The following is a 10253-nucleotide window of genomic DNA, read 5'->3' as shown; positions in this document are numbered from 1 at the left end:
CGGTTTTGAAGGTGGGTAGGGCGTTCCACATTGATGTGGCATAATTGCAAAACGTGTTTAGTCCCTTGTTTATGCCGAATCTGGGTTGAACATGATTTGTGGAATTGATTGATTGATTGAAAACTTTATTAACAGATTGCAGAATGGGTACAATACAGTACAGCTCACTCCCTCTTGTGTTGTGGTTGTGGTATTCACTGACCTTTGGGAAGTATTTCGACATGTACGTGTGAAACCGGTCTTATTTGACATGCCCTGGGTGGGAGTCGAACCCGGGGCGCCCGCAGTCCCGCACATCACAGACCACTATACCAAGAGGTGAATTCACTACTTGGTAATGTGTCTGGCAGTGGCGAATCCTTATGGAAGCCAACGGAAGCCATGCCTCCCTAATATTAAAATATGAATTAATATCAAATATGAAATGTGAAAAAAAAAAAAAATTAATATAGTTTACATTCTTTTTCATCTGTGCATCTGTGTTATAATTTTTTTTTTTTTTTTAAATGTCTCCCTCTTCTCCTTCTCACTCCCTCTAACACACTGTCAGCCTCACTATGCTCACTGCAGCAGGAGAGGAGGCAGATGGTAGGTCTCTTTCTCCAGGCTTCCAGCATTATAGAGTCCAAATCCGATCCTAGCCAATCAGATTCGAGCTGACTGCCACACCCTAAAAGTTTAAAACGGGGCTGAGAGGAAAACACTCAGCATATTTTCCCCTCTGCACTCTGAACATTGTATTAACCCGTAACTGTTCCCACGGGCCGAATATTGCCCCGATCCTCGCGAGATTAAATCCACGGGGACCTCTCGGCGTGCCGAAGCTTTTCCTAAATCACTTCCATCATCGAAAACGAGGGGAAAAGGTCGGCTCGCGACCCTGAAAATGTTGCGTGATTTTAAAAACGCTGTATTAAGTGAGCCTATTATGGGATCCACGCGAGCTTTCTATCGTGGAAACATCTGGGCGTCCCGCAACTTTTACTCATTCACATGTAGCCCCTAAAATGCTTAGAAAAGGAAAACAGAAAGCGTGGAATAAACTCGCCGAAACGGAACCGAATATGTGTCTCGGATTTGCTCCCACGCGGCGCGCGAAATCGTGCAAGGAAAAATCGGACCAAAAATTAACCAATGCTCCAGCAGTATTAATGACCCTGATGTAAACAAGACAAACGTCTTTCTCTGGTCTGCATCCCCTTATACAATTGTGTGTATTGAGCCGTACTGTATTGTACCCATTCTGCAATCTGTTAAATAAATAAAAAGAAAGTTTGACTGGCCGCCGAGCCATACTGTAGTGTACATGGTGACTGCTTGACTTAAAAAAATAATTTTTTTTTTAATAATTTTTTTTTGGCTTCCCCTGTTATTTTACCCACGCGACGCCACTGGTGTCTGGATGCCTTTTAAGGGGGAGTGAGTTTTACTTGCAGTACCGCTACGTGCCACAGTCACTTCACAACACTTGAAGTCCATCGTGACTGTGGATATACTCGCGGTACCTCCGTTACACTCAGACCCCCTAAACTCACACCACCCAAGGCATCCGGGTCACGGCACCACTGAAACCGGTCTTATTTGACATGCCCTGGGTGGGAGTTGAACCCCGGTCTCCACCGCAGACCACTATACCAAGAGGTGAATTCACTTCTTGGTAATGTGTCTGGATGCCTTTTTAAGGGGAGTGAGTTTTTTACTTGCAGTACCGCTACGTGCCACAGTCACTTCACACAACACATGAAGTCCATCGGCGTCTATACTTTCCGTAGCCGCATTTCTGGCAGACGTTTCTGGTCATGTGACATGTGCGCCCAATAGTGTGACGAGCTGTGTCTTTGCCCATTTCCACGTCAAACAGCCTGCAAACTACCTGGCGTTCTATCGCCATGCTCTAAGACAAACTCTAACCTTAACCAACTTCGAAAGAGTGCCTATAAGCTTAACCGTCGAAAGAACTTGCCGTCACGCTCTAAGACAAACTCTAACCTTAACCAACTTCGAAGATCGCCTAAGCTTAACCAGTGTAGAAACTGGCGTCAGCCAATCAGAGAGCGTCTGCCAGAAATGCGGCTACCTTTGGTAGAAATGCAGTCCATCGTGACTGTGGATATACTCGCGGTACCTCCGTTACACATGGGTACCTTAGTTGTGTAGTGTATCTTGTAGACCAGGCCCATTGCAAGTTGCTGTCGTCTACTCTACTCTAAGCCATACTAGGTTGTCAAAATGGGCAGGGGTGATGTGGTTTTTACAAGTAAGGTCAAGCAGTAGTCGGACCAGTTTGTTTTGTGATGTTTGTAATCTTTCATCTTTCCTTGTGACAATATTGTCACCCACTGTAACAGAGAAGCCGTTGGTTTTGCTGAGTTTGTTATTTGATCCAAAGAGAATGGACTGTTTTACTCAGGTGTAATGATCGTTTGTTATCAGTGAGCCAGGTGCAGATTCTGCCGAGTTCAGAGCTGAGGGCTTTTTCAACCGATGAGCACCGGACAGCCTGTATTATATTCCGCTTGGCGCGCTTGAGTTAAACCCCCCTGCCCCGCGGAACGTGTAGGTGGCAGTCAATGTGAAAATAATACTGCTTGCCTCTCCCAGTTTTGATTGATTGATTGACTGAGAATTGTATTAACAATGCAGTGCGGCTCAGTACACACAATTGTTGCGGGGCGGACCGGAGAAAGACTTTCGTCTTGTTTACATCAGGGTCCCCCTTTTTTCAATTCATCATAACATTGTTTGGCTCAGCGCGGTCCGCAAGGCGTCGTGCAGGACATCGAGGCTGTACGACCCCCGACCCGAGGCGGCAGGAGGTGGAGGTTGCGGGACCGGGCTAAAATGCCTGTGATTCCCCCCGACTCCCCCGTTTGCATTATGTTTTTGTTCAATAAAGAGACCACTCTTTGGTTGAAACAAACGTGCAAAATAAGAAACTATTGGGAAGAGATAGGAGAGATAATAAATGAAATAGTAGGATATGAAATACCCCAGACAGGTCTAGTACTATACCTAGGGAACTTGTCACAGAAGGACATTCAGGGAGAAGACAAATATTTGATTAAGATACTATTAGTAGCAGCCAAGAAAGCATTGACTAAACTGTGGTACAGGGTAGAAGCACCGACGAAGGAACAATGGACAGAGATAATAGAGGGGATACAGGAAATGGAGAGAATCACGCATATGCTGAGGCTGCAAGAGGAGAAATTTGAGTCAAAATGGAAAAAGTGGGAGGAATATAGGAAGAAAAGGAACGACATCACAGAAGAATGAAAAGGAAACAAGAAAATAAATGGAAATGTAAATAAACAATGTAAAAATAGAATGGACCGAAGGACCCATGTCACCCTTTTTTCTTTTCTCATTTTTGTCTTTTTTTTTTTTTTTTATATATGTCTTTATAGTTTTGTATGTTGAAGTGTATTGTCTATGTTGTTTCAAAACTGAAAATAAAAATTTAAGTTTAAAAAGAAAAAAAAAGTGCAGTAACTTCACTCAAATGTGTGTAATGTGTGCCCGAAACAAAATGAAAAGGCCACGTTACCCTTTCTGATAAAGAAATGTAAGCGGGCAGCGATTGTCTGTCTTGTGAAATGGAGCCGTCGTGGCTCTTGATAGATTAGTTCATTGATTCCTGGTAATATTTGATATCTGTGCTTAGACTGCACACTGCTCTCTGTGTCTCTCTCCCCCTGCATGTGGCGTGACCTGATGACCTCTGGCTGAAGGCCCCTTCCACACACAGGGCCGGCTCCCTCCTCACACACATGCAAAATCATGTAGCAGAACATGCAAAATCCTAGTTCCCTTGGCACTCTCTCTCTCTGGCAGTTATACATGCAAAATCATGTCCCTCCCTTTCAACACACACACACACACACACACACAAGCACACACCACACAGACACCCATACATACACACACAGAGACATACACACACACACCCCTCCCCTTTCTCAAGAGTGTATAAAGTGACATGTAATATGGACATTCTGCCTCTTTTGTCTACTGGTGATGTGCCCGCGCGGGGTGACTGACTGTCTTCTTCTCTAATGAATAAAAGCTCCGTTTGAGAAATACTCTGTCTTCCGCTTCGTCTTTCGGCCGACTGGTCCACAACTATATCAATTAAGAACTCACGACCAGGGATAGGCTAATCCCTAACAAATGGAGGTTCCGGAGTGAGAATTGATGTGGGCCAGCCGCAACCAAGGACGGAACGGGGAATGGAGACGCGGAGGAGGAGGAGACGGTGCAGAGGATCCAGCAGTCACTACCAGCTGTCTGCAGCGCGTCTGAACCAGGGGTGAGATACCAGCAGCCCCTCAGACGTCCGTGACCAGACCACCAGACGACCGGATGACAGGCAGGAGGAGACGAAGGACAGACGGGCCAGGATGAGAGGCGACCGGAGGAGATGGCAGCTGTGCGAGAGGCCGGAGAGGAACACCGCAGCCAGGCACCGCGGAGACCGCAGATCAATCACCGCTGATCGTCGTCTACGACACGCAGTTCATCCACGACTAGAACGGGGGAAGCGGCCGCAGGAGAGACACTGAGCTGAGTTGGAGTGATGGTGGGGCCGGCCGGCGAGAGGTGGAGAGGACAGTCTGAGACACTGGGAAGGCGGCGGACCAGGGGAGACACGTTTGTCTAGGGGACCGCACCCTGGAACGGGGACCAACCTCAGGAGGTCAGCCCTTGCCCTCCAGAAGACGGGGCCGACCCAGGTGGGCGGTGCACTGTGACAGAGGGAAGGTAGCGCCCTGATGGACGTTGTGTGTGCCTGAGTAAGGGGGGTCCAACGGGGTTACTGTATCTGTTAGGTTGCCAGAATTGTGTTTCTCTCTTTCTTCTCTCTCTCTCTCCCGCTCTCCCCCCCTCCCTCTATCTCTCTCTCTGCTCTCCTGATGTTGATTATCCCGTCTGGGATTGGATGTGATGCATGTAATGAGGTGACAATCGACGGATACAGATCAATGAACTGTGTGTGTTGACGTTTTATTTAACGTCAAAAGGGGGAATTGATAGATTAGTTCATTGATTCCTGGTAATATTTGATGTCTGTGCTTAGACTGCACACTGCTCTCTGTGTCTCTCTCCCCCTGCATGTGGCATGACCTGATGACCTCTGGCTGAAGGCCCCTTCCACACACAGGGCCGGCTCCCTCCTCACACACATGCAAAATCATGTAGCAGAACATGCAAAATCCTAGTTCCCTTGGCACTCTCTCTCTCTGGCAGTTATACATGCAAAATCATGTCCCTCCCTTTCAACACACACACACACACACACACACACACACACACACACAAGCACACACCACACAGACACCCATACATACACACACAGAGACATACACACACACCCCCCTCCCCTTTCTCAAGAGTGTATAAAGTGACATGTAATATGGACATTCTGCCTCTTTTGTCTACTGGTGATGTGCCCGCGCGGGGTGACTGACTGTCTTCTTCTCTAATGAATAAAAGCTCCGTTTGAGAAATACTCTGTCTTCCGCTTCGTCTTTCGGCCGACTGGTCCACAACTATATCAATTAAGAACTCACGACCAGGGATAGGCTAATCCCTAACACTCTCGTGTGACACGTTTTTAAACAACGTGAGCTCAGAGCCCACAAATGATGGTTGGTATTTCATGTGGGGTTTTCAAGCGATAAAAAAGGCATATGCATTGCGTATGTTTTTCACTTATAAACAACACAGAGCTAACACTGCTCATGTCAATTATGTCAAGGCAAAGACCTGACAAGGGTGTGTGTAATGAGCGAGAGCCTTGCCAGGTGCACTAGTCATTAAGGGCAATCCTTGTGTACGTGTCGACATGGTGACGTACGTACGCGGGGTCCCGCCCTGTCAGGATAATATGACGTTCTCAGAGTCGGAGCAGATATTAACATATCCTGCTTGCCGCAGAGGGGGGGGGGGGGGTTCCCCATACCTGCCGACTCAAAAGAGTGGGGTTATATTATCGTATAGCTTACACTCTGCACTCTAGTGGAACCACATCCCTTATCAATCTAATCCTGAATAATTTTCTCCACATGTACACACTCATCCGCCCGGCCACACCCACATCCGCTCCTCTACATAAGCGGGGTTGTGGCCATACTAACAGCTCCTTCCCTATTTTCACCACAGAGAAGTGACTGTATACACCACTTTAGTTTGATTCCGAAATAGTTATTGGAAAGGAGTTACGTTATTGGAGAAAAGGAGCTGCGTTGACATTATAACCTTGTTTTCTCTCTCACAATTTTTCGAGGAAATACAGCGATAATGTCTTCGCCACCGGAGTGTCTAGAAGATGATGATCATTCTGACCTCCACCGGCACTTCGCATTAGGGGCTCGCGTCGCTGAGCAATCCCCGCCGGCATTGCCTCCGGCTCTGCAGCTGGACACTTTGCTTGGGAGGCGATCGGCCGTGTGGGGGCTGACGGCCTCTCTGGGCGGGTGATTTCAAGATGAAAAACACTCGGTGCGAGGGAGGTAAGCTTGGTGTTCGTTATGAGAATATCTCCATGCTCAGGTCGGCTATAGCCCGCGAGGGGCTTGTTGCCGACACCGCTGTGTCTGGTAAACACTGTTCTGAAGAGGGACGTGTGTTGCCTTTTTCCCTTTTTTCTTCGGATGAGAAGAGGAAAAGACAGCGGCTGTCTGAAGTGTTGGCCTGTATTGCTTTTCTCACGTTGTACAGTTTTCAGTAGTAGCCGGTTTGAGCTAACTGTTAGCCAGTTAGCTGTTAGCTACGACGTTAGCTGCCGGCTGCGCTCAGCTGGGAACGTTAGCTTGATGCTATCAGTTAGCCTAGAGTTAGCTGTTTAGCTTGTGCTACAACCATTGGCGTAGCCGTGAGAATAGCAGGCCCTGGCACTCTGACTACGACGTCATCTTTGGCAGAAGATGTTGTCGGGCCTGTGTCATGACCGGCTGCAGGAAGGGGGCATCACGCCGGAGCTAGGCTCCGGCCATTGCTTCTTCTGGCCTAGCCAGCGAGAGGCCTTCGTCGACGTGGTGGACCAACCTGTGTTGCGGCCTTTCGTCCTGCGTTCATTGGTGCAGGTAAGATGTCCATTGGACATTACCCCACTCTTCCTTCCTTCCCCTCCCGAATGTTTTTGTTAATAACAATGTCTTTGTCTACAAAACATGTTACTTCACTACATTTGGAGATACGACGTGTGCTGTGTGAGAATTGTCTTGGTCACTTTGTATAGCTTGGGTTAGCGTTGGCCAAGGCTTGTGCCTTTCTCTCTACCTAGGAACAGCGTTGTTTTTTACGTGAGTAAAAATGAACTGGGTTTTTTGTTGTATGATGAGAAGTTGTGTGTCTTCATGTAACGTTTAGACAACGTGGCTGAGCCCACAACTGGCTGGGTTACCCTACAATGCTGTGCATAGTGGCATATGATCGAGGGCTGAGTCCCTCTCTTAGCTTGTTATTCTTTACTTGAGGGTAATGATGAAAATAATATGGCAAGTTTTTTTTCACACATAAGCAGAGCTGTGGGAAACCTGTTTCAAACAAGGTCTTCGGCTGTGCTGGCGTGCATGATGTAAAGCTTTTACTCTACACATTTGGCGTCGTATCAGGGGTAAGGTGGTGAGGGGTGGGTGAAATTATTCCCTGGTTTGCCCCTGCCTCCCCCCCCCCTCCCCTCAAATATGATTTTGTTTACAAAATGTGTGTTGACACACTCACATAGGGGGCAGAGGCACACATGGATACGAGACACACACAAGAGGTAGGAGTACAGTCACACACCAGAAAGATGCACACACACACACGTATGAGGCATGCACACATACTTACGTGATACACGTACCCACGTACATATATCTGAGACACACATGCATGCATGCTCTCATGCACACCTACATATATCTGAGACGCATTCTCTCACATGCAATATAGAGAAGGATGGCATCCCGATAGAAGATGCAGCACATACCTGCTCGCAGGTAGATCGGTCTACATGTAAAGTATGTGCATCAGGGATATATATGCACAATGTATAGTATTTTTTTTCGTAAGTCTTTTTTTAATTTCCATGTCAGTTTTTAATGTATTTGTATGAGTCTTTTACATGTTTTGTATGTTCTTACAAAAAAAGAAAAAGGCAAATCTTGGACGTTGCATATTGTGATGTGGAAAGATATGTGTTGAATATTGGAGAGATTTGTGCAAAAAATATAAAAAAAAAAAATGTGTGTTGATTCACTATATTTTTGGGGATACGGTGTAAATCCCTCAGCTTTTGCTGGGGTTGTGCTCTTGCTTAGAGAGAGGCAATTTCTCTGAAAATTGTTTGGTCGCTGTCATGTAGACTTAGCAAGGCCTGTGACCAGCACTTAATCAAGGACTTATGTCTTCTCTCATCATAAAAACCGGCGTTCCTCTTACAGTAGTGAGAGTGAACTTTTTGCCCTTTTTTATTGTGATGGAGGGTTGTGTGTACATAAGTTAAATGTGTAGCTCTTGTACCAGGGCCCTTGGCCCCTCTCTTGGTCTGTGTTTTTTCTTACTTTAGGGTAAAGGTGTAAAAATTCAGGTGGCAAGTTCGCACATGAGCCTGAAGCCATGTATAAAACCAGTTTTTGCACAGGCGAGGTTATCGTCTGTGGCTGGCATGCAGAATGTGAAGCTGTTACCCTAACAGGTATAATGCGTTTTCATGTAAGCACGCTATGACTGGTGTCATGGCTCTGCTTTGTCGTTGCATCTTATCAGGGGTGAGGGGTCATGAGGGGTGGGCTGATAAAATCCTCCCCCCCCTTTACTGATTGGCCGGGAGGTGGGACCTCCTGCCTGTCAGTTTTCCCTGTCGGCTGAGGGGCAGCGCGTCACAGGGAGGGGGAAGGGGGGGTTCCCTGGTTCCACTCCCTGTTAGGATGGGTGGGTCACGGGATTTCCCCCCGGCCATGGGATACGTCACTGGGTGTTTTTCCTATTGGCCAAGAGACATCCGTGAGGTTACAGGCTCTGTGCTGCAGACCGCTGTCTTTGTCAAAGTTGGATGATGCGTTGCATTCGAAAACTGTTAGTTTTCTGCTCTGCTCTCTATTACAGTGTGTATTGGGCCGTTGGTCATTTGGCCCAATTATTATTGCATGTAACTTTTTCAATTGTACTCACGTGGAGGTCTCTCTGGGGGAACTTCTGTCTCCCCCTCTTATGTGAGGAGCAGGATTGACGGGGTTGCCCTCAGTCGTGTCATATAACGTGTCTGTGTCTTATTGACCGGCTTCCTGCTGCTCGTCCCAGACAGCATGGAGGGAACGTCGTCTGGTGTTTTATTTAAATTTTTTTGATCCACTTTTTCTCCCATTTTCTATTTTTTAAAGCAATGTGGAGTGCTGGGCTCGAACAGGGAGGCGAACCTGTTCGAGCCTAGTCTCCAGTATTCGTGGTGAGCGCCTTGCCCACTGCACCATGTAGCCGCCCCGTCTGGTGTTTTCTTATTAGAATTCACCATTGATGTGTTTCGGGTTCTTGACGTGCATATAGCGCTGGCCCTGGGTGCTTCCAATGTGGAACCATGTTTTTGGGCCGGCGCGCCTTGGTTGCCCAATTCATAGAAACAGCGTTTTTTATGCGGGCGACTAGGAAGGAGATTTTTTATCTCTACCGAGCGCCAGTGCAAGACTCGATGACTGACATGCATCTCCGGGGGAAGATGACGGAGTAGATCATTACATTGGCGGAGGAGCAGCGCATTCATGTTCTGTCCATCTTGGTGGCGCCCTCTGTGATGTTTTAGATCGACACGCGTACCTACCCCCCTCTTAGGACTGGGGAAAGGCGGCGTGACTAGGACGCAGGACTGGTTCTGGTCACGCCGTCATGCTGTTCTGGTACCCCGAAGGACTTTGTGCTTTTCCGGGGGGAAAATGCCGGGTCGGTCCGGGCTTCGCGGGGATTGATGTCGTGGATATGTGTGTCATGTGTATGCCACTACGGCTTGCCCATAACAGTGACATGCTTGGTCCATACTGTGTTGTACCTTGCGCTGTGTTAGGGGGCTTGGTCCTTCTCCATTGTTTCACTCCTCCCTCCCCCTGCTGGGCAGGGATGGGAGGGGGCTGTCGAGGTGGTTGCTGTCAACCCCTCTAGGCATCCCTGTGTAGGTCCCGGTCCGCCAGGCCCAGGTCCGGACTCGTTCCCGTCGACCTGTTGGCCTGGGTTAACCCTTTGTAAACTGGAACACTTTGTTTCTAGGTTTTTCTTGG

Source organism: Notolepis coatsorum (genome assembly GCF_963971535.1).
Source record: "Notolepis coatsorum genome assembly, chromosome: 9".
Taxonomy (NCBI): Eukaryota; Metazoa; Chordata; class Actinopteri; order Aulopiformes; family Paralepididae; genus Notolepis; species Notolepis coatsorum.
This window is presented reverse-complemented; position numbering follows the sequence as displayed.